The sequence below is a fragment of the Triturus cristatus genome, chromosome 4_2 (assembly GCF_964204655.1).
Source record: "Triturus cristatus chromosome 4_2, aTriCri1.1, whole genome shotgun sequence".
Classification (NCBI taxonomy): domain Eukaryota; kingdom Metazoa; phylum Chordata; class Amphibia; order Caudata; family Salamandridae; genus Triturus; species Triturus cristatus.
Window position 1 is genome coordinate 392,652,626 of NC_140586.1, and position 24,861 is coordinate 392,677,486.

The window sequence follows — 24,861 nt, forward strand, 5'->3', positions numbered from 1 at the left end:
GTTAACTGAATAAGCGCAGTGTTTATATTACCAATAGATAATTTTTACGTTTCCCCAAATGATGTATAATTTATTTATACTCCTTTACGTTTCACTTGAATGCTCATGTGTTCTTTTTGTATACATTTTTATTTCACCTCTTCTCGAGCAATCGCTTGGTGATTTTTCAGGTTTAGTCCTATTTCTATTGTCATTACTCACACGTCGTGTACGCACGATCACAGCTTCACCTTTCACTACCGTGAGAAGGTGGGGAAGTTTGTAAACCACGCCAGTCACCTGGTTGACAACTTTAGCGGGATGCACCACCCGATATTCGGTAAGCCTTTTAATTTTTCTTTGATCAATCGTTTTCAGTTTTACTTTTGATTGAGTGGTGTTTTTTACCATCGTTTTAAAACCCCTCTTTAGATTCCTTACACAGCTTCACTGTGAATAAGTGCCACCATTGGAGGTAATTTTTTTTTCTTTCTCTGTAACCACATAATATTCTGGTATCTTAACTTCAGATATTTCAATGTGTTATTTCCACCTTTTTTCAGTCGGATTCAGTTCCACATTTATACGCAACGACTTGTTGTGTACTCAGCACACTTTTAAGGTATTTCTTTTAGAATCATCCGCTCTCCAGCACGTTCATCGTTGCACATTGTGTGCATATAATAATGATTTGGATATATCTCTTTCTCATTTCATCGTCTTTTCACATGATGCTTTTTTTCACGCTTTTCACGTCTTTTATTTCACGTTTCCCTTCTTAATCCAGGTTATTTTGCACTTTTCCTTAACCGTCTTCCACCATTCTCAATCAGTCATATTGTGAAATGTTTCTGATAACGCTTGTTGAAAGTTCAATGATTCGTGGATTACTTGTTCTAATATTGTTATGAGTTTCATTCTGAAGTTCTCTTTATTATTTAAATGTACACATTGGATAAAGTGCACCTTGAGTTCCTGGATAGTTATCTGGGCTGTTACCGTCGTAATTTTTATTGTTGCCATTCCTTTTGCTATACTTGCTATAGATATATGTCAATTGACGTTTTAAGCCTTGCCTTTTTCTTTTTCTTCTCTGTTATAAGCTTAATTTTTCTCTTAAACCCAGTATTTATATTGCCATTGTTTTTCCTTTCAATGTAACTTTTTGATGTTGATACATAAGTTGTAGTGATATTTTTCCATTGGTGCTTAATAAACTTACCTTTTTACAAACTTTATAAAATCATTTGAACATTGCAAACATGACTATCACAGGGACAATCAGGCTGCAGTATTGTCAACTCATTCACTGGGCCCTACACCCATATAACTGCACTGATTTTACAGGCACCATTACACTATTCAAGAGTCTAGTTTGTGCCTATATGGGCACGAAAGGCCACATCTCTCGGGCATACAAGGTCCTACAAGGCTACAACCCAGGCTCCCACACACCTATCATACCCACTGGGAGACAAATTTACACAAAAACGTCCTCCCCAAGCACTGGGATAGACTTTGGCAGGATATACGAAAGGCACAACGCAGCATTCCAACATGGAAATTGTCCTACAAAATGTTTTACCAATGGTACTTTGGTACTTTACATTGACACAATTACATGAAATCATTCTCACTGCCTCAAATCTGTGCTGGCACTGTGGTTCTGAGAACCGGACCTTCCTACACATCTGGTGGTTTTGTGTGCTCAATGAGACATTTTGAATGGAGATCCTGGGCCACATCAAAGGAACCCTGGGATACCTCATCCTGGACAATCCACGTACAATGTTCTTAGGCATGACGCCACTGATGAGAGCTATGACATGCTTTGACGGGGTACTTGTCCATCATATGACAGGGACAGACAAGCAACTGACAGCTCTGAGATGGAAGCAGAAGGACGCCCCACACACAATGCTTCGGTTTCACAAGATATGGCAAGTACTTAACATGGAAAAGATAACATCCACCTTCACATACTCAGATTGGAAATTCTTCCGCACATAGAGGCTTATAATGGATTGCATGTCACAGTCAGAATACCAGTACTTCACATACCATTGACTCTGAGAACTGCAACATTTTGACCAACCTGCTGGACCTAGGAGACATATTCTGTGGTTGTATCATCACCCATGACTCCCAAATAAACTAAACGGAGGATACATGCTCCCAGTTGGGACACACAGGCCTCCCACATTTTGAGGAAATAGCCTCCCCAGCATTCTGCAGCTACCCTCCTGCCAAAACCACCGCTGCTACATGCCAAGTCTTAACATACTGTGTGCACTTGTATACCACACTGCTGCCCTGTCATCCCAATCCATCTGCCCTGCTCTGAATTACTGGTCCCCCCTCTTTCGGGCCCGGTCCCTCTTCCTTTCCAGTGCCAGTCCCTTCTCCCCTCCTCATCAGGGAAAGCAAGATGACCAGATAATCTGTGCTCCTGTACTAATGCAATTTTTTTGATTTTGGTCTATGGATCCTCTCTGATGCACCATAGTTATATATTTGAAAAAAACTATCAAAAGATTTGATACAAACTGAGGTGGCCTGGAGGGTAAAAGAACGATAGGCTGAATTGCTACCCCAAGCCCCCCAATCATCTTTATTGTGCTTGGTTCGGTAAGATAATCTTTGATATTTAGCTGACAAAGAGTTATGAACCTCTTAGAATGATTACTTGTGTTAGTGTGGATTATTGTGAAAACGTTGTTCCTTTACACATTTCCGAATGCACACTCCCCCTAACTCTAATATTGTTTTTTTTTTTATTTCCTTTTATGCAGTTGCATGTGTAGGGTGAGTTATTGATTATGCCCATATGTTGCATATTTTTTATGGTACCTCATAGCACTGGACGCTGTGGCAGTAGCTGTGCGCTGGTTGGATAACATATCAACTTTGTGTTTTGCTCTGATTGTGTAAATATAACTTGTGGGTGGTACCCATATGTCATCTAGTTCACTTCTCTAGTAAGCAGTTGGCTTAATAAGTCATTCCCACACCAATGAGGTGCCAGTGGCTTGGCTCACGAATGTGGTGGCCATTATGTTGTATTGTAACCACCTTCATAAATCAACTACGAGTTTTTATGTACTATGGTCCACATTTACTACTGTTTTGCAAAAGCAATGGAAACTTGGCACCAACTGTTGAATGGGATTTACTATCTAAACTAGGATTTGCAGAGGAAAGTACCCAAAAATAATGCAAAGTTGCGCTATGTGTTGCATTGTTATTCTTTGTGTCAAGGAGGCATTCTTTGAGTGGAACATGGGCGTTCCCATGCAACCATCCATGGGATTTGGCACAAATCATTATTTCCCAACATTCCGAGGCAGGGATATGCACCAGAATCTTATTCCTCCTGGAGGCAGGCACAGCAAGAAGAAATGTTTCATTTCTCTTAATTTTTCCAACTTTGCATGTGTGCTGCATTGTACAGCATACAAAGTGGGAAAAGTCTTAAATTATAGTTTTTGTCCTGGAAGAGTCCCATTTAGTACAACACCTATTCTCAGCACAACACACACACACTTTCACCATGGTGCAGCATTGTGTGCGTTGGTATATGGCAGTGAACAGTGCAACAGCACTGGAGGAAAGAGGAAATGTGCCATATATTTATATAGATATGGTGCAATTTTCCTCCCACCCTCTGCACCAGGAAGCAGAGCAACTTAACTGGCTGTGCAGCGTTACATCAAATATTTGTAAATCTGCGTGTATATGTGTTTCAGGCATTTTACCTTAATTCCACATTACATGTTTCAGCTTACAGAAACCCATTTCTTAGTTCATGTGTGAATACTTGAACACGTAACCTCTGGGTACGGCTTAAGAAAAGGTTTATTTTCCTTGTGTAAGTCTCTCCTGCACGCTGTCGTGAAATATTCCCTGCTCAGCTAGAAACAAGGCCGGGCTGGGAACCAAAAGAACCCTGGCAAACAATTTCAAATCAGCCGCGAATTGGACCCTGCGCAGAAATATATTAAGGTAGCCGCATCCTTTCCAGGGTTTTTATGGTGGTGGGAAGTGCAGAATACCCTCCAAGGAAAGGTTTTGAAAAAATGGGTCTGGAAGCATATTACAACTGGATTTTTCAATCATATAAGCTACGCGCTCTCAAGGCCAAGCCATGACTGACAGCCTATCCAATAATAATAGCTTCCAGCAGCTTGCAACCCAATGGTAAAAGTGGCAGAATGCCTACATAGCCAGTCCGGGACGGGCTACAAACATGTCAAGGTATTGTGCATTGTGCCTCTTGTCAGGTGTTGCAAGATTTATTCTTTCCTCTTCAATTAGGCGATTCAGCAATAAACATTTTTTTCCCATGTAAACAATCAAAGCATAGGGTGACGTGCCAAATACTACACACAAACAAATATAGTGGGTTTTATTTTCATTGTAGCTTTTCCCCATACAAGGTCTCGCGCATGGATTTCCTTGTCAGCCTTATGAATATTCTAATTGAGGCTGTTGTCAATTTCATGGACCCAGCTGTATAACATTACACACTGCACGACTAAGAGCTTTTATTTAAAATCTAAACATTCATTCCCCCCAGTGAATGTAGCTTCTATTTGGAAGCATTTGCAGAAATAGACCAATTCATTTCCATGCTTTCAGCAGCTTATACCACCATTCTGTAATTGTAAAGAAAAAAAAACCTGTAATGTACGGAGAGCGTAGAAATCACTTTTAATTTAAAATGTATGTATGCCACTTGTGATTTATAAAAAGATAATTACATATGGCAAGACAGAGAGGCTTTAAAAAATAAAGTGAAATGTTCCCTTGAATGTGTGCCTAACTCCATTTACAACTGTTGCTACTTTAAACACTTCAGGCAGAATAAGCGGATGGCACTAAACAGCTTAGCTGCAATTATTATGGGATGTCTGAGGTATAATTTCCCCTGCGGTTTTGTTAGGCGTACAAAATTCATAATTCTGATTTGTGGCAGGTAGTTATTAACCATCACAGGTGGGGATATGCAAATATTATCCTGGTTGGGATGAGCAAGTGAACAGCCTTTATTTCTAGATTCGGCTATTAACGAGATTTGCGAGTCTGGTACTCTGGGGCCATTTAATTAATTAGATGGCGCAGATAAAATATAAATTGTTTTGTAGGCAACACAATTCTGGTTCCAGGAGATGAGAAAAAAAATGGCCGCCTTGAGCGCGCGTGCTTGCGGTTGTTGTTTTGCATGCACCGAGTAGAAAAAAAGACATATTTCTCATTATTTTTCTATAATAATCCTTCAAAGAGCTGATGTTTTGTCAGGGGGCTGGTGAAATCAGGCTATTTGTTTATATTGCTCAACGCCTCATCGACACCGTAGCGCCGTGTAATCCATGAATGTCAGGTGTCTGACACGGACTGTACTGTCATTTTCTTTTTAATAAGATGAACAATAGCAAAGTGAATGCATTATTAGGAAATGTGCAGTCTCTCCCTATTGGCGTTTTACGTCTTCGGATGAGGAGCATGGTAAGGGCAATTCATCATAAACTGACGTGTATAATAAGTACAGTCATCACAGGGCTTTCGAGTGTTTCTGAAATGTCCTCCCCTTCACTCCCACAACCTGTCCCATCACACGGAATATGGGGTGTTTTAAACTATCTTATCATTACATTTTTCTCAGTGGGTACATGAATGTAGCAAGTAAGGTTTTTTTCCTGGGAACGCTACGTGAAAAGGGTTTAACAAAATGCCATTAACAACTACATCTTGAAATATTGCAGCTTCTGCTGCAAGACAGTGTTAGTGCCATCCAAAGTAATGCTTCGATTACTAACAGATAATTTTCATTATTGTCATTATCTCACCTATGTATTGAAAACCAAAATATTTCACCTTTGCTAGGAGCTTCAGTATGCGTTCAAAGCGTGTTAAAGGAATTGACGACTCCTAGGAATTGAGCAAAATTTGGTGTTCCACCAGAAACTTTGAGCTGCACATCTCACGCGACTTTGACGGAGGTCATCTTGATTTCCATACTCAAAAACCCTTCAAGCTCCTCTATTGGAGTTTCAGGAGAAACAGCACCACTCCACCCAATAAACCAGCAGGGGCCATATAATGTAGGGTGCACCGCCCTGGTCTGCACCGTGGCACATCTTTAACTTGGTGTGCCCTGCACAGACTCGGTCACTGCATCCTTTTAAGTCTAATTGGTCGCACACTGCTCCACCTACCAAGCGTGTTACCCCAATGAAAAATGGTCCCTGAGGTCAGCGTCGGCGGGTACGCCTATGCCCGTGTAATGCATGCAAGTATGAGTAGCGTTAGCCATCCCTGGACACGTGTTTCGAGGTAGTTGCTTCTCGTCAGCAGGGAGTAGGTATGTGTGTAGGGTTGCAGGGTAGGCTGCCAAAAAATATTCTCAGGTAAAGTACCACTCAAGGCGCACAGGTGCGTAGCCATGGGCTCGTCAGCCCCACCGGCTCAAGGGAGCCTGAATGTAAACAAAAATCCGATTGGCCGCACTCTGCTAGTCCTACCAGCGTGTTACCCCAAAGAATTGTGGCACACTATTATGCTGCCTCCGCCGCTCACTCCTGTGACTGTTGTGATACTGCTTTAGAATTACAAACAGGACTTTCAGGTACTGGGGCAAGGATACATGTCCTTGTGGCTAGGGGGAGAGGCTCCTTCTCTGTTAACCCCTTCAGTGCCACGCCCTTTCCCCCTCCTGTGCCGGGCGTTGCATTAGTGGGTGGGGTTCATGACGAGATAGTCTCGTCATGGGCACAGCGCGACCGTGCTCCATGACGAGACTATCTCGTCATGGGCGCAGAAGAGGTGAAATGTAAAAAGCTGGCGCAGTTGTCTGCACACAGCACAACTTCACCTAACTATGTAAGGACTCTGATGATAATACGTAGGGCTTAGTATAATTGTCAGGCCTAGTCAGATCTTCTGCTTAGAGTGGGTCCCTCTGTGTTACCGCCATGTTGTCCCCTTGATTACACAACGTCCTATTTAGCAGCAGAAGCAGCAGCAGAAAGTAAGATGGAAATGAGAATAGAGAAAATTGTAAAGGAAGACAGTTTTTTATGTAATTAGTGTTCTGTTGTTTAAACTTCTCATATCCCTTTATCTGAAACAAATGGGAGATAGTGGCCTTCAACTTGTTGAACATTTTCCCTATTCCCTGTTCTTTAAGTGGAGTAAGTGTACCCTTATGGTGGGAATCTACTGCATCCCTAAGAGACTGGATTGGCACGTACTGTGAAATACATTTATGTATTCAGTTACTTCAAGATGTACTAAGTACAATAAAACAGTTATCATGTTGCTCTTGAATAAAAAATTGCCTTCGTGTAATTTCTATACTGTGCTGACATACATGAAATGTAAGAGCACTAAAGCAAGCACTGAAGAGAAAGCACATTTGACTCAGTAGTCGAGTTTGCCTGTTGCTTCATTAATTTGAACTTTTGCTGATTGTACTAATTATATTTGATCAGAAATTGACTTTAGTTGCAAATGTGCTATGTGCTTTATCTTCTTGGAGATAACGTAAAAGACTTCCTAGATTAGATGATAGGTCAACGGTTTCCACAAGCAGTATCAGACAAAAGGTTGACTCCAAGTCCAAGACTACAACTAAAAGCAGATCCAGATCTTGGAAGGGCAAAAAACTAATAACAGTAAAACCTGCCAAGACTGCTCGAATTCGAAAGAGGCAGATAATGCTGGAATGCCCAGAGATTCGGAGGGAAAAGCAGAGGTATCAAAAGATCAACCAAAAGTGAGCAAGCCACACAGCAGAAACGTTGTGATGCAACCGGCACCTGCTACATTCCTGTTGGACTTGGCCCTTTTAGCAGGACCAGCCCAGAACATTTTGCCTTCCTCCAGTATTTGTTCTGACCTGTTGTTGGTGGTTTTAGGACTCTGGGCACTTTATCAGCACTGTTTAGTGCTAAAGTTCATGTTCTCTCTATGGTAAACTTGGTAAGGTTGGTCTACCTATAAAGTCCCTTGTAAAGTGGTATCTCATATACCCAGGACCAATAAATTAAATGCTACTGGTGGGCTTGCAATGCTGCTTGCACCACCCACCAAACTATTCTTTCAAACCTATCTTAGGCCTCTGTCATTGCAGGTCCTGCGTGCGCAGTTTACTGCAGCTGTGACGTGGCACATTCAGTGGTTGCCACGTCTATAACTCCCCTTTTACTACATATCATTCACCCCTAAGTTAGGCGCTAGCTAGCCCTATGGGCAGGGTGCTGTGTAGGTAAAAAGTAGAACATGTGCCTTAACTGTGTGGCGTGTCCTAGTAGTTACAAACATCCTATTTGGTTTCTCACTGCTGTGAGGCTGCCCTCTCATATGAATGCATTGGAAATTCCCTGATATGTGCTCCGGTGGTAATTCCTGACATGAGAGGAGTAGCGTAATCAAGTTTGGTATGTTTGGAATAGTGGTGATAAATGCTGCGTTGTGGTGTTTGCAGATGTAGTATCACTATTTTAGAAATGCCACTTTTAGGAGTAGGCATTACAGTGTGCTATGTGTCTTTGTGCCTGCCTGTTGTGTATTGACTTTCTGGCCTTGGAGTGGGGGCTGGGTAGGTGCAGTGGCTCCAGAGGGTCTAGGTGAGTCAGCGATAGGCTGCATAGGCCTGATCTGCATTTGGAGTTGTGGGAGGAGTAGCACCTGAGCCTAAATAGGGATGTGCCTGCCTTCCGCAATGCTGGCTCCGCCCCCTGTGGTGTGTCTGAGGCCAGAGCCTACACTTTCAATGAGGAGTGTTGTGCACTTGCTGTCTTCTGCTTGGTGGACCTGCGTGCGGACCTGCCTGTGCCCAGCTGTGCCCTATGGGATTTTTGGGGACTTAGAGCCGAGCTGAGCACTCTACATTGGTTGCCCTGGACTGGGGCTTGGGGCGCTGCAGGATTCTTATGTGTTGAGCCACTGGCGTGGGCTCCTGCCGCAGCAGAGCGTGGTGAGGGCTGTGCTTGATACACCGCCCTAGAGTGTTAGGAGCACTTTGTAACTGCTGTACCCCTTAGCGCTGTGCTACACACCAGATGCACATGATGGGTGCTTTTTAATTATATCTCTAGAGCCTGAGAAGGGGGGCTCCAACTTTGCTCATAACGAGCTCTGTGGCTAGGAAGCCACTGAAAGTCAGGGAGCGTTTGCACCTGATTGTGGGTGGGGCCCACAGGCAAGATGCATAGACTGCCCGGAAGTCAGGCAAAGGTCGATCCTTGTTGTGGGCAGGGCGGCGCTCAAGGAGGAAGCCAAAGACACCGGAGCCGCCGGACACTTCACTCCGAGTCCTGCCCCCTTTGTGTCCCCACAGCTGAGCAGCTACACCGCATGGTCGCAGGCCACCGCCATCCTTAGAATTGAGCCGGATGACCCTAACCTAGCAGAGGCTTGCAGCACAAAAGGATTGTGTGGCTGTGCTTGGCCCAGAAGAAGTGATGCCTCCTGTGAGAGCCTGGCAGGGAGGTGGGTTCCCCGGGGTAGAACAGGCCAGAGGGAAATCACCATCCCTCATTTTTCTAACATGAAGGCAGCCACACCGCAGGGTAGTGGGTGGCCACTTTGGTGGCCATTCCGTTGACTTTCAGGGGGTGGGGGGAGACCAAGTGAAGTTGTTCCGCCCTCGTCGGCATTGTTCTACCTGGTGGCATTGCGGGGATCACCCCGACCCTGGACACGAGACTCAGAGAGGTCTCCAATGTATTTAGCACCAGCCGCTGCGCCCTGGAGAGTCACTGCAGCTGCCAGTGGTGTGTCCTGTTAGGGGCCTCCTATTGTTCTAGGGGGCAACGCGGGGTAAGTCCACTTATTTTCATTTTAAACTTTTGGCATAGGCGTACCCGCCGACGCTACTTCATGGACCACAATTCTTTGGGGTAACACGCTGGTAGGACTAGCAGAGTGCAGCCAATCGGATTAATGTAAATAATCCCTCAAGAAATCTAACTTCACCAATGATGTGCTGTTAGAAATGGGGGTCTCTAGTTCACAGAGGTAGGTACCTTTGTCCAATTAGGGGCCCCTCCTCCTAGTCAGGGTAAGGGGGACACACTTCTAAAATAACCTCTGCTCACCCCCTTGGTAGCTTGGCACACACAGACAGGCTTATCTCAGAGGCAGTGTGTAAAGCATTTGTGAACACATACAGTAATACAGTGAAAACACTACAAATAGACACTACACCAGTTAAGAAAAATAAGTAATCTTTATCTGAACCAAACAAGACCAAAACGACAAAAATCCACAATACAGTTATCGAGATATGCTTCAAAATAGGTTATGCACTAAAATAAAATGTGTAGCAACAAATAACTCCACCTGGAGTTATTGAGACGTCGTGACAGATAAAAATCCCAAAGTACGGCAGTGACTGCGAAGTGTGCGGCGTCAGGCGCGGAGTCCAGCAGAGGCCCGAAAGGACAGTACATTGGAAACGATGAAAGCAAAGACAGGGCACAGCATCAGGAAGGTGATGCTTTGTTGGCGCCGGGCGGCGTCGGTTTGTTACGACCACAGGGGAGGTGAAGCCTTGGTTCCTTACTGCGATGCAGGGTGTGTGTTCCTTACTGTGTCAGTGAAGTGACATCACGGTGGCGGCGAGACATCAGTTTCTTACAGGGTGCGGTGTCGATGGATTCAGGTGTCACCCACGTTGAGTATCGTCTCCACGTTGATGAAGCACCAGCGTCGATGAAGTCAGGGCTGAATTGCAAGTTGGGACTGTGCATTGAGGACGTCACAAGCAGTGTCCTTGGCTCTGGTGCGGGCAACGGCCTTGGTGACAGCTTCGGAGTCAATGCGGCACAGCATCAGCAGGCGTCGGGCCTATGGTGAAAGTCAGGGCGGTGTGTTGTGCTCTTCAGGAGTGGTGCTCACGGCTTCGGTGGAGGTTACGGTGTCACTCGCCGGCATCGGTGTTGCAATTTCCTTCTGTGGCAGCTGAAACAGCAGTTCCAGATAAAGAAAGACAGAAGAAATTAAGCCTTTGTGTCCCTGAGACTTCAGAACAGGAGGCAAGCTCTATTTCAAGCCCTTGGAGATCTTCCTCAAGCAGGGGACACAGCAAACATCAATGTCCTTCTCCTTTTCTTGGCAGCAAGTAGCCACTGCAGGCCAACCCCAGACAGCAAAGCAGCACAGGGGCAAGTTGAAACATGCCCTCATAATGGCTTACCCGTTCGTCCGCAGTGATATGGGCGTCCAGTAAATTGCCATTATCCCCTGCCAGAAAGGGACTATTGATGATTCTCCAGAACTTGGAGCTAATACCCAATTTGCTAGCCTCTAACAGCTCTGACCAGGCCTCCTATTTTTAAAGGAGCCTTGCGCTTTGCCAGTGTGGCCTTATATTGCCTACGGTGTTTCTGGACAGCGATGGGGTCTCTTGGTGTAACACTCAAAGCGTCCGTCAATCTCCTTTAGGCGCAGGAGCACTCCTGGTCAAACTATCTTCAGCCTGTGTGAAGTAATCGTCTACCCAGAGCCTGCAATAGGTTTGCTATAACTTCTGAGATGCTTCCAAAAGCCACCAGGATATCTGGTGATATTGCCACAGTATCTAAGCAAGTGGCAAACTCCCTATTACACTGCTTTAACAGGGACTGGTGGAACTGGTCCGGGATAATCTGACACCACTTAAGTCTCCTCCCTCCTTCCACAGCTGCCAAAGCCCCCCTTAATCCATCCTTGATTGGCTTTACTACTAGGGGCCATTGAGTCGATCACTATACACACTTTACTTAATGGTGAAGTCCAAGATTTAGGAGAAAAAAAAGGCATGGAAACAAAAACAAACTCATACAGAACACTCTTAAGTATAGTGCACTGCACGGTGTGTTAAGCTTTCCTCAAAAATATGTCATAAAAGCCTTAAAAGTTAATATACTGTTTGAAATCCCAAGCACTCAGAAAGCCATGGTGGCTAGAAAAGAGGAACAAGATAACAAAAGCTGTTTTGGTTTGTTTTGTTTAAAAACAGGCCAAAGTGTTCCTACATGGAAAAGCCAATTTTTTTATTGTGTTCCGGGTGGTAGACGCAACATCACTGTTGCCCACAACCTCAGATGAAGATCCCAGAGGCGCAACTCAAAGCAGGTTTATGGAGCAAAGGTGATTCCATCCAATTGCCACAGCAGCCTCTGAGGGAGGTTTTGTTACCCATGAGTGATCCGCCGAGCCGCTTTTCACATCACTAGGAGCTGAAGCATTCCAGGGTGACTCTAAGAATGCATTCATCATCAACAGAATACACTGGGGACAAAAACACATGGGCCTTTAAGGAGTCCATCAGTACTTCAATTTCCGGTGGTGCACCCAATTGTCATCTGAGACATATATCCAGGGTGCATTCATGGCTGCAAAGCAGACAGCAGAAGACAGGTTGTATACAGTCAAGTCAGACAGGCCTGAATTATAAGAACCAGTGCTCGTTTAGGTCTTGAAGCTGGGGTGTGCCGAAGCAGGGTGCCATGCGCTCACAGCAATGGAACACCAGCAGTGCTGTCTCTATTCCGAGTTAAACTGGGACGTCCATTCTGGAGTAGAAAAGTTTACATCAGCATTCCCTCATCAATAAACAGAACAAGCCCTCAAAAAATGCTTACCAAAACGGAGTGTTAGAAAGATAGTATAACTCAGAAAATCATCTGAGAGGTGCTAACCAGACCAAAGCCAATACATTTTAAAAAGTGCACTATTCCCTTTGTATTAGACATGATAAAGATACGGTGGACCAGCTCCCCAAAATGCAGCAGGAAGTTAGTGAGAAGTAGTGTCTGTCTCTCAGACAAGGGCCTTGCAACCTGGAGATCACACATCTCTCTGGCTGAAGTTAAGGCCACATCCTTTTGAAAGAGAATGGCTTTCAGTTTGTTCAAATAAGCAAACTGTATGTCGGAAACATTAATCGAAGTCCATACCGCTGCCTCCCTAACAGAGCGGGCCGGTTGAAACAGGATGTGTGTGACACAAGTCACTATGGATTTAGCCGTCCCTAGATGAGCAATGTCTCATTCCATTCCGCAGCAACCTTGATCATTCAGCATCAAAGTGCTTCAATTCAAGAGCAGCTTGGAGAACCTAATGATGTTTAACAAAGCTGAAACTTGTCCAGTGTTACTTGCATTCCCATTTTCAAATGATATGGCTTGGTAGTTCGCGCTAGCCTATTTTTACTGGAACTAGGACTAACATTGATTGCCATCTGTTTGCATATGGACTGGAGTACAGCTTATTAAATACTAGTGAGTGAGACTTTGGCAAACAGTCCTCCCATCAATCTTTGCTGTTGGAAAATTATTCAAAGTAGCTTGAGCTGTTAGTTTTTACATATTCCCTACAACAGAGTCTGAACCAAAAACTAGTGAAGAGGGTAAGTAAAAGTTTATTGTTTCTGATTAATTAAAACCATTACAAAAGTTCATATTACATACACATTTCATCAATTGAAACATTTTTAAAAAGAAAAGAAAGAGAGATCTTAATTGTTAAGAAAATGCAATAATTATAAGATAAGAGTTTAAGAAATGTCCATAATTCCTTATTTTTCTGAGCCACCATCGTCTGTTTTGGATTGTTTGAGCATGACTAGTTTCATAAATGTTACCAACAATCCATTCAGTTGCGGGAGTCTTGGGCCAAAGCATGCGATGACTGCTTGTCTCCGTGTACGTATACTATGTTCCTTAAAGGTGGTTTTCACGAGAGCTACTCTTTCCTCTTTTAGCTTCTTGCAGGAGCATAACAAATGTTCAATATCTTCTTTCCCTGTGCCGCACAGCCTACATATAGTCCCGCAGTTCCTTCTCAACCATGGTTGTAGGTGGGGTATGGCTGGTAAAATTCTTAGCCTTTTACTTACTTACTTACTTAGTGAAGAGGGGAAGTGCCTGGGTTTAAGAGTACCTCATGAGCCTCATCCTCTGATTTCTTCCTCTGCTATCCAAAGACGAATGTGAAGATCTTCCTTGGAATCCATTGCTTTACTTGAGTCTTTAGATGTCGAAATCCTATTTCTGACTAGTACAGTTCGGAAGTGGAAAATGTGAAACAGATCTTCAGTTTGCTGTATTGAGGACTAATATGATTCCTGCATGGTGACTGCTATAAGTAGTTAGTTAAAATTGTCAAAATATCCAATGCATTGTTGTCTGCTTCCTGTGCAAAGTGTTGTTTTTTTGGCATCAACACTGATTTGTTCTCTCATGAGTCCTTCGTCAGGCTTCTATTTTTCCACCTTACATGATTTTCTCTGGCAATAATTCATGCAAAGAACATAACCAGTGCTACTGTAACATCACTCACCTATTCTCAATTTGCCCCATCAAAGTATAATGCACTGTTTGTTGCATTTATTTTTTGGGTAAAAATGTTTTTATTGGGTAGTTGTAAATTTTGTATTCCTCATTATATAGGACCTGTTGGCTTTACCTCCAATTACTGTGTGTGTTATGTTGTAAAGTCTATAATCCTTAATGTGATTTAGTTCAATCACAATTTACATTACAAGGACATGAATAAAGACACTCATACCTAACTATGAATAGGAAGTCTTCCTTACCTGTCATTAGCTTTCTACTGAAAACTCACTAGAGCTTCAATTACCTTTGTATCCCTCAAACAAAACCAGCATTTATGCTGCCAACCTGGTTGGAGATATGGTGCCCTAGATGCTTAATTCCTGGATAGAGGGCCCTCACACATAAACATTGCATAATTTGGAGTGAAATTTCCCATTTTTATGTATAGTTCCTTCTGATCATTTTTACCATTGATCACCAACTGACAGACCAACAACTGACACCTGAGCATTCTAGCCTCTTTCAGTTCATACACTCTGTCTCATCAGTATATTGAATCAGCTAAACTTTCTTGATCACAGGCAGGCCTTATTGCAGGACCTAACATCCTATTGCACTCAGTTAAATCATATATTTCATTACCCATGTCACATTCCCACTACAATCTTAAGAAAAATTGGCAGGAGGTATGGTCAAAAATATAAAACAGTGTTATCTTCATTTGTATGGGAACTATAATTCCTAGATCTAAATGAATTAAAAAAATGCATTAATTTCATAACATACTTGGTTCACTGTATATGAAAATGACAACCCCCCCATTAAATAGGGCAGTAGCAAGTCCGTCATATATGCATTTCCCTTGAGGGGTAGGTCAGCATATTGTGTTTAGAAATATTGTTTCAACTTGGATGTGCCCATGTTTTGCATGGTGTACGACCATATATTTGCCTTTACTCTTTTTGCTGGCTGTAGAGCTTGGTGCACTCTACCGTCTCTAACCAGTGCTAAAGCACCTGAGCTGCCTCTTTCAACACTTTGACATTGAACACCCTTAATTGACATATTTAACTTACCTATATCACTTTAGTATACAAAGGTGTACCCAGGGCCTGCAATTTAAATGTCACTGTGGGCTGCATCACCCACTGTGCCACCCACTGCGGTAACTGTGCAAATATGACTGCATGCCTACCCTTTGTAGCCTGACCGTATAGTTTTAAAACTGCATATTTGACCTGTCAAAATAACCCCTTGTGACAGGCCTATACTTTCCTTTTAAATTTTAATAAACCATCCTGGAGTAGGCCTTACACCCCACAAGGTAGGGTGAATGATATTTAAAAGTTGGACACAAAAATATTTACAATTAAACATGTCCTTGTAGTGAAAAGGTCCCAAAAATGAGTTTCATTGTATGATGATTAGTGTTTCCATAGGAAAGCACTGGGAAATACTATTAGATATATTAATGTTATCTCCATCAAGGAAACAGCTACAAAATTCATTCTTGAACGTTTTAAAATATTTATTACAACCTCAATTCACTGATGAATTATTTTGAAAAAGGTGCTTTTAGAAAGTTACCTTTTACCAGGCTAAAACCTCTGGAGGCCCATCAGCATAAGATTCAGCTGTCACCTGCAACTCGATAGGCCCCTTGATGAGGTGTGAAAACTGCTCAAAGAGCATGAAAAGGGCTCGGTTGTTCCTCTGGCAGAATGACCATCTGGACTGTCTCCAGAAACTTGATTAACTTCAAAGAGGCCTACCCTGTCACAGACAGATGTTGGATGACATGTGGGCATTGTCCTTCTTTAGTCCCTCTCTCAGCCAGGCTCCAGTCTCAGTGGGGAAAAGAGCTACCCTAAGAACTGATTTAGATTGACCACAGAGGAGGGGTTTCTCATTTGCCTGGCCATACGTCTGCGGAAGGAACAACAATTCTTCACAGAAGGAATGTCCTGGCATAATGGGCACAATAGTGAGTAAGCCTGTCTTTAGGAACCTTTACCCTATTAGTTAGGGAGGGGCTAGGAGTCACCTCCATTCATCTCATGAAGCCAGGCAAACAACTTTTACCCACAGAACCCCCTCAGACCACTTTCTGGATCTGTGGAAGAACAGAAGAGGAGTGCACCTGCTGTCTGTGACCTGAGAAAAGCCAAGATAAAACCTGCTCCCCCTCTTCTAACCTGGCCAAAGAAGTGGACTCCTACGGTCTTACAGCTGACCTCCTGGTTAAGCTGTAGAGAAACAAGAAGCTACTGGAGGCCTTTTCTGCAACTGCCCAGCACTCCAGTTCTGACTGGATCTGTTCTGGAACCTGCTGCAGGACTCTGCTGGAGTGAATCTTGAACCCCAAGTTATATCCCCAAGGTCCTGAACCCTTGGCTGGTGTCAAAGTATTCCCCCCCTAACTTTTTCTGAAACCTGGGACATTTTGGCTCCAAATAACTGTGCAGTTCTAAGACCAAGCTGATCCAATGACGTCTTGTTGTTGCTAGGACAAAGACTCAGGCTGCTACAGCTCACAGGTTTTCTGCAGCATCAAGGGAGATTCAAAAGTCTTGTATCCTTGGCTGGTGTCAAAGTATACTCCTCCTACATTTTTCTGAATCTTGGGACTTAGAAATGTTTTCCCCTAAATGCCATATGCAGGACCGGAACCAAACTCATCCAACAAAGTTGATTTGCCAATAGGCCAAAGTTTCAGGTTGCTCTAATTTTGGAGCTTTTCTGTAGAAGCAAATATGATTCAGCAGATCCTTGCAAAGAAGGTTTCTGACCTCATGGAGCCCTCTTCAGCTGCAGCCTGCAGCCTAGGCTCACTAGCAGGATCCAACCTCCAAGAAAATGACTAAGGGGCCGATTACGATTGCGTACGGAAACTTTCCTCCCGACACTGTCTCGGAATCGGGACCGACAGACTCATGATCAGCGGTTCCGCCTGACCGATTACTATGCGACCAAACGCAGTTTGGTCGGAGTCCCATTGTTCCCTATGGGAGCTCATGTTCCACCTGACAACCAGTCGTAACACAAGTTCCCATGGGGAAATGTTGTGTGTGTAAAACTCTGCACCCTGTCGCTGGCACCCCATTGTGCCTGCCACATAGTGCAGGGTTTCACAGGGAGGGCTCTTAGGTATCCCCTCAACCACCAACCGTAGACTGTGGAGGCAGGAGGCCCTGCTAGGGGACCTGCTAGGGGCTCCCAAACTTGCTTTCTGACAGCCCTTTCATGTCGAAAAGACCGACTCAGAAAGGCTGTAGAAAAGCGATATCGTAATCAGTCAGAAACGTCGTCCATAGAGGTGTACGATGCGGTTGCGACCGGCACAAATACTCCAAGAGCCAGTTGAAACCGATTCAGAATGACCGTGTGGTCTACTTTCCAACCAAGAACATTTTAATCAGTCGGTCAGAATGTAAACCGACTGAGTCAGTAGGAAGTGTTCTGACATGGTCGAGGAGATTCCAACTGTCGGGAGAAGGCTTTTCGCCTGACATTGTAATCAGCCCCTAAGTATGGACGTAGACATTTTACCTGGGTGAAGGTGTCAAAAGTATTAATTTGGCGAGGGACCTTCCTTTTGCATGAAATTTAAATTTCTCTCACTCTGTACTTTCCTGCCAAAATGCAACAGCTTCACCGAGACCTTGCGCGGCAACTATCCGACAACGTGGACCATTCTTTGGCCACTGCCTGCTGCTTTGCCCTGCTTAGGATTTTTGACATACATTTCAGAGTCAAAGGAGCATCTTTACAAAAAAGCTACGCAGGGCAGCAAGTCACTTTGCTGCGCTGCATGACAAAGGGCAGGAATGTGCCATATTTAAAATAATATGATGCATTCCTGTCCTTGTTCCTGCGTTGGTGCCATTTTGGCTGCCTAGCCCCAACACAGGCACCATTGCACCATGGTGCATAGATGCCTGTGTTGCAGACAGGATTGTTTGTGTGCAGAAAGGGTACCTTCCTGCACCAAAACAGTCCCAGGATGTTAATTCCTCATCTTTCTGTGTGTGCTGTATCATGCAGCACAAATAGAAAAATGAAGTAACAAGGCGGAATAAAGATATTTCTCATCGTTAATCCTCCTCTGGGAAAGTGCAAGATTTTTGCACATTCCCAGGTTTACAAGTTCTTGTAAATCTGAGAATGCATCAAAATACATGGGAGTTGTGTGGGAACACCTATGCAATGCTCAGGGAAAGCCTAACCTGGGCAGAGTAGGGCGAAGCAGCGATTTGTGCTGCGTTGCACTACTCCAGATTTATGAAGCCACTCAGAGATACGTAAAGTAGCTTTACGTGGCTTCATAAATCTGTCATAGAGGTTTGTGTTGTCAATGTACCACATTGAATGGTGATAACAGGATGCAAGCCTCGCGTAAATATGGCCCTAAGTTTGAAGGTAAAAGTTCTGTCTGGGTCGCACATGGTCTCAATATCTGGCTCACACCCCATCACAGGTTGGTCATAACTTACACCTAGGTATTGGTAACTGCTACCAGATGATCGTGGTTGGCACTTTATGCATTTTTGTGTTATTTTCACATTTAAACTTTAAAAATCATAACTACAATTTCCCTTATTGTTTTTGTCATTTTTGTGCCATTCTGTCTAATGAAAGGTACTCTATTTTATTGAATTGGTTTGGGATGTTTCTTGTGCTTGCATTTCGACTTTATTACTGTTTGTGTGTGTTAGTACTGCATGATTAATTTACAAATTGCCTCTAGGTTAAGCCCATCTGCTGTGTGGTAAAGCTACCAGGGAGTTGAGCTGAAGTTAATTTAGTGACTTCACCCACACCAGGGTTGTGACTATTAATTGAGGTGAACACATATCCCCTTCAAGTAACACGACCATTTCTAACATTGGTGCTCAGCAGTAGGACCTTGGACTTGTGATGCAGTACGATTCAGTTATTTAAGTGAAAATCAAAAATCCCTATGGTAATCTGAGACCAAAATCTAATTTTATTTTTCAAATTTACTTTTGAACGCAAATGTTTTTTCCCCTAAATGTTATTCTTACACCCTGTTTTGCACCTATGATTTTTCAAAGGATAAAAGTGGAACTGAGCAGGAATGAGATCCACAGCAAGACAGATACAAGGAAGATGTATATAAAGAGCAGTCTAAAGCTGGCAAATGGATCAGAGAAGGAGGAAAGTTCCAGATGAGCCTCAGAGCATGGGAGAATGTTGGTCGTCTTCAGTCCCCCACACAGGAGCAAGAGGCTGAACGGGAAGAAGATGAGGAAGAATAAGGTGAAGAAGAGAATGGCCATGAAACAGGTACAGTATCAGATAAGGAGGTGGTTCCCCATAGGTTTCAAGTCACCTCCCTTGTCCAGAGCAGAGAGCAGTGTGTCTTTGCACAGCTTTATGGAATTAGAATTGGAGAACAGACAACCAGAGAGAAACCTAAAACAACAATTGGCTACTCTTGCACTGGGGGAAAAGAAACTGGCACTGGCATTGGAGGAGAAGACATAAGCCGTGGCTTTTGAGAAGAAAAAGTCCATCATAGATTATGTAGGTAGTCAGAAAGAATTTTACCTGAATGCAAGGAAGATCTCCAAGTCTAGTGATGATGGCTGGTGCGACAGTGAAGTGCCTAGTAGAGATTAAAAAAAGTCTACATCACCAAAGACCTGGTGCCTTGCTTTGTTAGAATCAATTGAGAAAACGATTGTTGATTTCAGAATACATACAGTGAACTTGAAAACCTCTAAAGTCACGAAAAACATTTAAAAAATGTATACCAAAATGATATATCCATATTATTTAAAAGAGGAATTTTTCAAAAATAATAATCCCAGCACTCTGAATCTGCAATATGGGGGTAGAACCGAAGAAAATGTATTACTTTTTCGGATTCCTCCTCTGATTCAGATTAGGGATCGGGAGCATATTTTCAACCCTTTCAACACTATCCACCTTATTATCAATACCCTAGAGCCCTTCCATTTTTAGACAAAGGAAACAGGGGAAGGGGTTTCAGAGGGGAATGGACAGCACCAATGCCAGCCCCAGAACAAGGAATTTTCAGGACACGACGAAAAACATACAGACGATAGGACATGAGCTCATTGAGGGTGGAAACAGCAATAATAATGAACTCATCCCTATTTATAATCTTTTGAAGCATCCATTGACAGATATGGAACGACAAGTATTACATAAAAGTCTGTCTTTTGTTCCACTTACTCTACAGGACCCAGTCAACACCAAAACAGAGGTCCTTCAATTTCTGCGTAAAATTAGATTGAAAACCTTTTTCGCAGAACAGGATGATGTTTATGAAACTAACATTAGTGGATTGCGAAATAAATCGATATTTTTTCCAGAAAGTGCATCTATGGCGAATGAAATTCTTCTCTTTGAAGACCAAATATTGAGAGAAATTGATGATCTCAATAAGAAAAGAATTTTCTTTAAAACCAACTTCACCCACGAAGAGCAAAGCGCATTGAAAGATTTAATCAACAATCCCCTTACAGTCATTAAACCAGTGGATAAGGGCGGGCGGTATTGTCTTATGGGACAGTGATGAGTATGATAATGTGATAGTGAATCAACTTAACAAATTGGAACATTATCGCCCCATCACTGATAACCCTACCTCGCGCCTGAAAGCCCAGATTTTACATCTTACTACACAGGCCCTTGAGGAAGGATATATTTGTAAAAAAGAATACGACTATTTGAATACTACTACACAAAAAATTCCCAATATTTATGTATTGCCCAAGGTTCATAAAGATACACAACAACCCCCAGGATGGCCGATTATTGCGGCATGTGGGTCATTACTAGAACCTCTGGCCAAATACATTGATGTGTTTTTTAAACCATTCGTACCTGAGACTAAGGCCTACGTTAGGGACACCATGAATTTTATTTCTAAGATTGAGAATTTGGTATTTGACAGTGACCAACAGGTGTTGATCACTTTCGATATTGAAATCTCTACACCAACATCCCACAGGAAGAAGCGTTATTAATCCTCAGGATGGTGTTAGATAAAAGGCCCAGACCACATGTTGTTCCGACAGATTTCATCACAGCTCTAGCTAAGATTTGTCTTAAAAACTATTTTTTTGCATTCAAAGAAGACCTGTATTTACAGGTCAAAGGCGTGGCCATGGGGTGTTGTTTCGCCCCGGAAATTGCTAATCTTGTGATGGACGCCTTTGAGACACAACAATATATTTTCCATGAAAATACCCCGTTCAAAGCTCATATCACACGGTGGATCCGATTCATCGATGATATTTTTATGATATGGACCGGGAATCAGGAACAACTACAACTATTCCACAATTGGTTGAATGAGCGCTCAGTAGATCTCAAGTTTTCCATTACTTATAGTGACACCAAAATTAATTTTTGGGATGTTTGGGTATTTATCAACAGTGGTACTCTTGAAGTAAGTCTTTACACTAAGCCTACTGATCGCAAAACACTATTGCACTTCTCAAGTGGTCACCCGAAGAACCTCAAGGAAAATTTACCTTACGGACAATTTTTAAGAATTCGCTGTAATTGTACTAAAAAGATTGACTACTTTGAGAATGCTGAAAAGTTACAAATGAAACTATGTGACAGAGGCTATCCTAGAAAATTGGTAAGGACTGCATTAAAACGAGCATGGTTCACACCACGTGAAAATCTATTGAGACCAAAAGAAAAGCAGGAGTCTAAACAAATGACGTGTGTGCTTACATGTAACACCAAGGCCAACAAAATTAAGCAAATTATTTTACGGAACTGGAGATTAATACAGCACTTAAATATCATCAAGCTTTTGTTCGCATTTCGAAAAGGCAAAAACATCCGCCAATATCTAGTGAAAGCAGCACAACAACAAAAACCCTAAGGGAAACCTAAAAAAAAAGTTCGGTCTTCCATCAGTTGTGGTACACTTTAAGTGAAATTGCTGTGTAGTTTGTCCTTACACGACTAATTCTAAATTTGTAATGTTGAATGACAAAAAGCATTTTCAAAATAATTTCACGAATTGTAACACGAGAAATGTTGTGTACTCACTTACATGTCCTTGTGAAAAGGTATATATTGGGCAGACCACATAAGCAGTCAAAATGAGGGTGATGCAGCATCAGTCCAAAATACGCTATAAAACGCAGGGAGCCCCCTGGTCCAACACTTTATGGAGTGTAGCCATAATGAGAATGATATTAAGTGGTCCGTCCTTTTGGTGGTTAAATCCCAAAACAAACTGATTTTGCAGACAACTCTGAATAAGCTTGAAGTATGAATGATAGAGAAATACCACACGGCTAGTATTGTCCTTAATGACCACAATGAAATCTGGGCACTTATCTAATTTCATATGCAGATATTTAGTTGGGATGAACTGTAAATCTATGTGAAATGCAACTTTGAGTAAATATGTATATATTGTAAATTCCAATGACACGCACCTCCATAGTTGTTACATCATATTGTTTTGTGCAATTATTTTCAATATTTTTATTTTTTAATATTTGCCCTTTCTTATGTGTAGCTTTAATGTGTACCCATACATCACTTTAGATGATTTAGTGGTATGTTACAGTAGGAATGAGATTGTAAGCTGATTTCTGTGCTGGCCAGTGCAGACCGACGTGTCATTACGCTTCTTTGTAATATACGTGACCGATTTCTCTGTTTATTTAATTTTTTGGTTATATATATTGGTGTTATTCGGATATATGCTTGTTCTTTCTTCTGAAGTAGAATAACGTTTTGTTAAAGCATATGGAGCCGGTAGTGACTCGTAAGAATGGGTAGTCCCTTTTTTGTGGTTTTGTAGTCAGGTACCTTTGGACTAGCAGTACTTCTTTTTACCTAGTCGGGTCCCGATCACGTGGGACGCCGAGTCACATTCATATTCTGAATGCACCATTGCTTCGGAGCCCTGTGCCGACAGATCTGAAGGAAGTACGCCTACGGAAGTCATTGGAATAGACAGAGGTATGAATTGCAGACTGCTTAGTTGGTTGGTCACTTCGGAGACCAGGCAGAGTAGGGATAGTTGTTAGAATGAAGCTCTCCTGTTCTTCTCCCTAGACCTTCACCAGAGGATTGGAGTAGAGGCTATTTACTATTGTCGAGTGCCTTCATTTTTTGGATACAGACACATTATGAAATTGAGATAAGATTGTTTAGGATGAGAGGGACCTTATCCCCTCAATAGTATACTCATAACTATCGTTCTACCTTGCTAGAAAGCAAGTTACTACGACTACCTTATGTATTGTAGTTAAAAGCCCTGGATGCTGCCCTGTTTAATTAGCAAGTTCCTGTTAGTATTTCTGAGCACATGTTATTATTTTTGTCGCACTTAGGGGTCACTGCATTTTATTCCTTTCTCACCTTATTATGATTTTCTCTGGGTGAGTTTCTCTAGTGAAATGTTCGTTTGGGGTGACTGGCGCAGAGATTGAGATAGTTATTGCTGTGGATGGGCACTATATGTTTGTTTGTATATTTATATAGTTTAGACATTTCACTCACCCTTGTCTTGAGGAGGCCAAGATGTGTATGAAGGCCGAAACGCGTCCGCGTCAACATGTTACGATAAAGAGGAGTCTGATGAGATTTGGATCAATTCTTTAATGATTAAATGCACAACTTTTTTTAACGTTCTGGAGGAATTAGAATCTGGTGTGCATATAAGACTACCTCCAAGTGTATTCCCTGTATGGATTAGGTGAACACTTTCTTTTTGACCAAGCGGGTGGAAGGAACCGATGAATTGTTGTTAATTCTTTGTGTTTTGTATATAATTGTTATGTGTATATATATGTATGCAGTTTGATGATAGAATTTCTAAAATTATTAATTAAATTATGTAATCATGTGTCCTTGGTATTTGATTGTTTTGTTGTTAAGAAGGAACTTGTACTAATGACAGGACTATGTACGGGTAATAGAGGAATATATGGTTCCCTCTAAAAAGAAAGAGAATTATATATCGTCTTTCCTCAGTGCAATTTTTTCTATTTTCTTGTTGCATTCTTCTTTACCCAGGTATAGGAGGGTAATTTGGGTAAACCCCTATAATCTTTTGAATATATATTGTGGTGGGAAATGACATAGATGAGAGGTGTGCAGCATTTGAGATGTTCCTGTGTATGCACAAAGTCCCGGAGAAGGACTGAGGGATAGTCTGTGAAAGCACATTCCAATATCTGGACGGGATACCCTTACGGCTCTAAATGTAGCTGACAAGATGAGATATGCCTCCCTGAAGGGAGCCCTTTTAACTCCTCAGTGATATTGTCTGAAGATCTGGGATAGCCAAAAGCAATTATACCATTAATACGTTGATTTTGTGAACTCATCAAGTAAGTCACTAAATGGTTGGGTGAATGCAGCAAGGTGAATGGGTTTTATGGGCATTATAATCTGATGATGAAGCAGCACATTTTGAGTAATTGTTTTGCATAGTTGCACCAGTATCTAAGTGATTCCACGCTAACTGTACCCAGAGAGCTTGGGAAATAAGCTGACCTTTGGATCAGTAACAGTGTACATG

General features: G+C 42.5%; 1 long non-coding RNA gene across 2 annotated transcripts in view; it reads left to right on the forward strand.

The window, feature by feature from the left end:
• Positions 1–250: 250 nt before the first annotated feature.
• The window catches only part of LOC146833933 (uncharacterized), a 95,993-nt gene continuing 71,382 nt past the window's right edge, over positions 251–24,861 (forward strand). Inside the window, exons 1-3 of one of the 2 annotated variants that reach the window (XR_014960293.1) lie at positions 252–319; positions 412–454; positions 19,379–19,610. This is a non-coding gene — a long non-coding RNA (uncharacterized LOC146833933). Of the gene's footprint in view, positions 320–411; positions 455–19,378; positions 19,611–24,861 lie in introns of both variants that reach the window. The other variant, XR_014960292.1, reaches the window with a different exon arrangement.